The following is a 6689-nucleotide window of genomic DNA, read 5'->3' as shown; positions in this document are numbered from 1 at the left end:
TCTTTCTTTCTTTCTTTCTTTCTTTCTTTCTTTCTTTCTTTCTTTCTTTCTTTCTTTCTTTCTTTCTTTTCTTTCTTTCTTTCTTTCTTTTTGTTTTGCTCTTGATGCCCAGGCTGGAGTGCAACAGCACAATCTTGGCTCACCACAACCTCTGCCTTCCAGGTTCAAGTGATTCATAGGCATGCACCACCATCCCCAGCTAATTTTTTATTTTATTTTTTTTTTTAGTAGAAATGGGTTTTCTCCATGTGGTCAGGTTGGTCTTGAACTCCTGACCTCAGGTGACCTGCCCACCTCTGCCTCCCCAAGTGCTGGTATTAGAGGTATGAGTCACTGCGCCCAGCTGTCTCTACTTTCTTTGTAGAATGCCCAGTCCTGGTCCTTCCCTGTGTGAAACCTGTGTTTTCTCCCTGTTCTTGGACTTCTAGGCAAAGGGAATTTGAAGCATTGTAGTAACACAGCACTCTTGGGACTTCTGGCCAGCCTTCTTGGCAGGCCTTTGCCCCTGTGTCATTGTTTCCAAGTTTTCATCAAAACAAATGCTGTTGTAATGAACATCCTCATACATTCCTCTGTGCACATCTATAAGTATCTCCCTAGGACAGAAACCAAAGGCCAGGCATGGTGGCTCACGCCTGTAACTGCAGCACTTGGGGAGGCCAAAGTGGGAGGAACGCTTGAGCCCAGGAGCTGATGATCAGCTTGGGCAACTTAGTGGGACCCTGCCTCTACACAAAAGTTTTCGAAAATTAGCTGGGTGTCGTGGTGCATTCTTATAGTCCCAGCTTTTGGGAGGCTGAGGTGGGATGATTGCTTGAGCCTGGGAGGTCGAGGTTACAGTGAGCCTTGATTTCACCATTGTACTCCAGCCTGGATAACAGAGTGAGACCCTGTCTCAAAAAAAAGGAAAAGAAAAGAAATGAAACAGGAATTGACAGGTTAGAGTATGCATATTTTAAGACCAATCTTCCATGCCAAATTGTATTTTGAAAAAATTTATTTTTTTATATTAGTTTGTAAAGATGAGGGGTCTCCCTATGTTGGCCAGGCTGGTCTCAAACTCCTAGAGTCAGACAGTTCTTCCATCTTGGCCTCCCAAAGTGCTGGGATTACAGGCATGAGCCACCACTCTTGGACACCAAATTGCCTTTTTAAAGTCTGTATGTATGAGGATAATCATGCCCTTACATCTTAGCCAGAACTGTTAGGAATACTTTCACATTGCTGGTGCTAGCATTTACTGCAGCAGTGACACAACGGGTGTTGAGCACATTCTTCTAGAGGCCGAGAATGTTAGGGGCTCTGGTCCTCCTGCCAACTCTGAACCCTAGGAGGATAGAGGTGATCAGAATGACCAGAGAGGCTGCTGGGCATGAGCCTCCCTGCCTGTCCTCTGGTGTGTCCCAGCCTGTACCAGGTGAGTTGGCTGCAGTGGGGCTTTTGGTTCGTATTTTGTGCTACCATCATTAGCAGTTCCAGTGTAAAGCTTAACAGGAAATCAGAGAATCTTTGTTATTACATCGGTTACATTTCACTTTGTTTTTTTGTTTTGTTTTGAAACAGGATCTCACTCAGTTGCCCAGGCTGGAGTGCAGCAGTGTGACCAGGGTTCACTGCAGCCTCCAACTCCCAGGCTCAGGTGATCCTCCCACCTCGGCCTCCAGTGAGAATATAGGCATGTGCCACTATGCCAGGCTAATTTCTGTATTTTTTTTTTTTTGATAGAGACAGGGTTTTGCCATGTTGCTCAGGCTGGTCTCAAACTCCTGGGCTCAAATGATCTGCCCGCCTTGGCCTCCCAAAAGTACTAGGTTTACAGGTGTGAGCCACTGTGCCCAGGCTGTATTATTTTATTTATTTATTTTTTGAGACAAAAGTCTCGCTCTGCTGCCCAGGCTGGAGTGCAGTGGTGCGATCTTGGCTCACTGCAACCTATGTCTTCTGGGTTCAAGCGATTCTTCTGCCTCAGCCTCCTGAGTATAGATGTGCGCCACTCACCCTGGCTAATTTTTGTATTTTTAGTAGAGACGGGGTTTCACCATGTTGGCCAGGCTGGCCTCAAACTCCTGATCTCGGGTGATCCACTCACCTCGGCCTCCCAAAGTGGTGCAATTACAGGTGTGAGCCACAACTCCCAGCCTGTATTATTTTAATACATGGTTTATCTTCCTGAGAGATTGTGAAGTCATTAAAATTGGGGACTATGCAGTCCTCTTTGCATCCCCAGACATAGAACAGTGTGCTCCTGGAAGGGACAGAAGTGGGAAGCTGGTTTAGCCTCCTTGTCGGGGTTCTGCGCTTGAGGCTGCTGGTGCCCTCCTGTCTTCCCCAGTAACACATTCTGTCTTTGAAACATAAGTGTGACATTCCACTCCCTTATGGAGTCAGGCCTCAGGATGTCAGTTACTGGGGCAGGTCGGCCTGACCCCAAAAAGTGACTCAGATGCCCAGGCACACCCCTGTCCCTCATTGTGGGAAGTATCACCCGGGAGAGCCTGACTCCAGGGTTGTTGAAATTGAGGAGGCAGGTTCTGCCGATGACTGCTTACAATTCATGTTGCCATGGCAGCGTGGCATTAGACCACCGGTGATCCTGCTGCACAAAGCTTTGGTCTCGGAGAAGGCAGGGTTTCTTTTGCTCTTTAGCTGGTTCTAAGGGGACACTGCCATGGGACCAAGCTTTGGTTTGCTCCTGGACCTGGGGATTGTCCTAGAAGCAGAAAACTGGGGACAGCAAGACAGAGAACAAGGCCCTCAGAAGTCAAGTCAACCCTGAGACTGTGATTCTAGTCAGAGGGAGTTGGCTGGAAACCCTAAGGGCAAGAGATCTGGGTCTTAAGAGAGAGCAGTCAGGCAGATCTGTAATGAGGGGATGTGTATGCACTGCTTGACTTGAGAGAAAGGTGCAAGTGAAATGGTTTGTGTGGGTTTCTAGCAGCAGCACTAAGAAGAGGGTGGCTTATAAATGGGCTGGCTCAGCATGTCTCAGCACCATTAGTAACTTTCACATTCATTCGACAACCATTTATTGAGGATACACAATGTGGGTGGTGCTGGAGGATACGAATGGCTCACGTGGCTTCGGTCCTTGAAGACTTTCCCAGCTGTCAGGGCACAAAAATGCACTAAAATAACACAAAGCAGGCCAGGCGTGGTGGCTCACACCTGTAATCCCAGCACTTCGGGAGGCTGAGGTTGGGCAGATCACTTGAGGTCAGGAGTTTGAGACCAGCCTGGCCAACATGGTGGAATCTTGTCTCTACTAAAAACACAAAAATAAGCTGGGGGTGGTGGCTCACACCTGTAGTCTTGGCTACTCCAGAGGCTGAGGCAGGAGAATCGCTTGAACAATGGAGGCGGAGGTTGCAGTGAGCAGAGATCGCACCACTGCACTCCAGCCGGATGACAGAGTGAGACTCCATCTCAAACAAACAAACACACACAAAAAACCCAAATACATAAAATAAATAAAAACAAAAAATAAAATAATGCAAAGCAGAATGTGATCAGTTGTCTAGAGATGATGACATTTCAGAAGGAAAGAATCACCCCACTGGTGCAATTGGGGTGTTCCTAGATGAATTTGGGTTGGACCTCAAATGACAGAGAGAGAAACGGGAAGCATCTAGTTGGAGGGTGGGGCAAGAACCACAGTGTGGCGAGGGGATGGGGGCGAATGTGAGAACTACAGGAGTCGGGTTTATTAAAGGGATGGAGAGAGGTATTATTGTAAAGGTAGGTTGATCCTGGAGCGGAGCTGAGTTTAGACTTCATTTGACAGGCCAGTGGGAGCCACAGGAGGCTCTGGGGCCTGGCAGTGGCTGATTAGAGCTGCACTTTGGAAAAATGAATCTGGGTGTAGTTGTGGGATGGACCGAGAAGGGAAGCGGCTGTCAGTCTTTGAAATCTCCATGGGGCTGAAGAGGTAAGGAGGCTGTGGCAGGGTAACACGATGGCTCTGGGATGGAAAAGGAAAGAACAGCCTTATGGGGATGAACAGGAGGTGGAATGCAAACTGGGGGAGGCGGGAAGGAGAGGTGGAGTCAGTGGAGGCTGAGACGCAAAACCCAGTTGTATTCGGCTGCTCTGGCACTGCTATAAAGAAACGCTCGAGACTGAGCAATTTGTAAGAAAAGAGGTTTCATTGGCTCATGGCTCTGCAGGCTGTACAGGAAGCATAGATACATCTGCTTCTGGGAAGGCCTCAGCAAACTCCCAATTGCGGCAGAAAGCGAAGCGGGAGCAGGTACATCACATGGTGAGATAGTGAGAATAAGAGCAAGCAAGAAAGACAGACAGAGAGAGAGTGAGACCACACACCCCCCCCTTTTTTTTTTGAGGTGGAATCTCGCTCTGTCACGCAGGCTGGAGTACAATGGCTCTATTTTAGCTCGCTGCAACCTCCTCCTCCCCAATTCAAGCAATTCGCCTGCCTTAGCCTCCCAAGTAGCTGGAATTACAGGTGCCCACCACCATACACTGCTAATTTTTGTATTTTTAGTAGAGATGGGGTTTCACTGTGTTGGCCAGGCTGGTCTCAAACTCCTGACTTCAAGTAATCGCCCCCCTCGGCCTCCCAAAGTGCTGGGAGGACAGGTATAAGCCACTGCATCTGGTCATGCAACACACTTTTGATGACCAGATCTCATGTGAACTCAGAGCAAGAGTTCACATATCACCAAGGGTTTGGCTGAAGTCATTCAGGAGGGATCCACCCCTCCGTGATCCAAACATCTTCACCAAATTGGACCTCCAAGATTGGGGATTACATTTCAACATGAGCTTTGGGCTGGGGTGGTGGGGGACAAATATCCAAACTATATCACCAGTGCAATAGAGGAAGTCACTGCCAGTCCATGGGACCAGGAAATCAGGAGAAGGGAGCAGTTTGGGGGAGAAGAATTCATGACGTTGAGTTTGAAAATGGCTAATTTGTACCTGGAAGAGGAAACAGGATGGGAGACGTGCCTTTGGGGACATCATCCTCTTTGACATAATGAAAATATTGGGGTCCTGAAGGACAGGAGGCATTGAGGGACAGAGCTGGGGGTGTGGGAAAGGAAGTATTAGGCCAGAGCCTGGAGGAAAGCTGGCCGTAGGGAAGAGAGGCCAGTGAGGGAGGCCAGAGAAGACGAAGGAGGGCCTGGTGGTGGAAGCGCGTGGAGAAGCGTTCAGGAAGCATCTGGCACCTGCTAAGAACTTGCTGCATACACCATCACTTCCAAGGGAGTGCTCCAAGGGACTGAGACTGAGAAAAAGCCACTGACTTCTGGAAACCAAATTCAATAGTTAAGGAATGGGCAAGAGTGGTGGTTCATGTCTATAACCCCAACCCTTTAGGAGGCTGAGGTTGGTGGATTGCTTGAGCCCAGGAATTTGTGACCAACCTGGGCAACATGGTGAAACCTCATCTCTACCAAAAAATAAATAAATAAAATTATCTGGGTGTGGTGGCGTGTGCCTGTAGTCTCCAGCTACTGTGGAGCCTGAGGTAGGAGGATCCCTTGTGTCTGGGAGGTCGAGCCTGCAATGAGATGTGATTGTGTCACTGTACTTGAACAAAAAACAAAAAGAAAAAGAAAACAAAAAGAAAAGGAAAAGGGAAAAGAGAGTTAAGGAATGAATGGTATAGGCCTGAGAAATTTGGCAGTATCGAGAATGAGAGGTGATGCTAACAGGATCAAGCGAAGATCTTTTGTGGTTTTACTCTCTTGCATACTGGAATTTCTTTTTAAAATTGGTAGACCTTCTAGAGTTGTTATATGACCCAGCCACTCCACGCCTAGGTGTATACTCAAAAGAATTGAAAGCATATGTGTACAAAAAACGTACACACACATGCTCATAGCAGCATGATTCATTCATAATAGCTGAAAAGCAGAAACAACCCAAATGTCCGTTAGCAGAAGAATGGATAAGCAAAATGTGGTCTATCCATACAATGGAATATTATTCTGCCATTAAAAGAAATGAAGTTCCAGTACTGATGAACCTTGGATATAGTATGCTGAGTGAAATAACCCAGACACAGACGACCGCACGTTATGAGTCCACTGATACAAATGCCCAGAAGAGAAAACCCATAGAGCCATAAATTAAATGGGCGGTTGCCAGGGTCTGGGAGAGGGGAGAATGGGGAGTGGCTGCTGATGGGATTTCTTTTTGGGGTGATGAGAATGTTCTGGAATTACACAGTGGTGATGGTTGCACAACTCTCGGGGTATACTAAAAATGATTTAATGATTTGCAATAAAAAAAGAATGAGTAGAGCAAATACTCTCTTTAGATGAAAAGCTCATGGGATGAATATGGGAGAGGATAAGTGGAAGATAGTGGAAGTGATCATTACCAAAGGTAAAACAATGGAATCTAGGAGGGGGATACTCCTTCCTTCCCAGGGACCAGAGCAAAGAAAGAGATGCAGTTGGTCACCTGCTCCACCAGCACAGGAGGCACCATGGCCAGGGCCCATGCTACACTTAGGGGTCCACAGAAATATATTCTTTCCTTTTGAACTTAAGGGAAAAAAAGGATGCAATTCAACTTGGATTATATTCATGTTTCTACCAACAAAGTTGTAATGTACATACTTAAAAAAATTTTTTTTTGATTCTGTGAATTAAAAAATTTACATCAAGGGCCCAGCGTGGTGGCTTACCCCTCAATCCTAGAGCTTTTTAGGAGCTCGG

This window comes from Cebus imitator, unplaced genomic scaffold (assembly GCF_001604975.1).
Source record: "Cebus imitator isolate Cc_AM_T3 unplaced genomic scaffold, Cebus_imitator-1.0 Scaffold229, whole genome shotgun sequence".
Classification (NCBI taxonomy): domain Eukaryota; kingdom Metazoa; phylum Chordata; class Mammalia; order Primates; family Cebidae; genus Cebus; species Cebus imitator.
The sequence above is the reverse complement of the archived record's forward strand: the minus strand, read 5'-3'. Positions refer to the sequence as shown.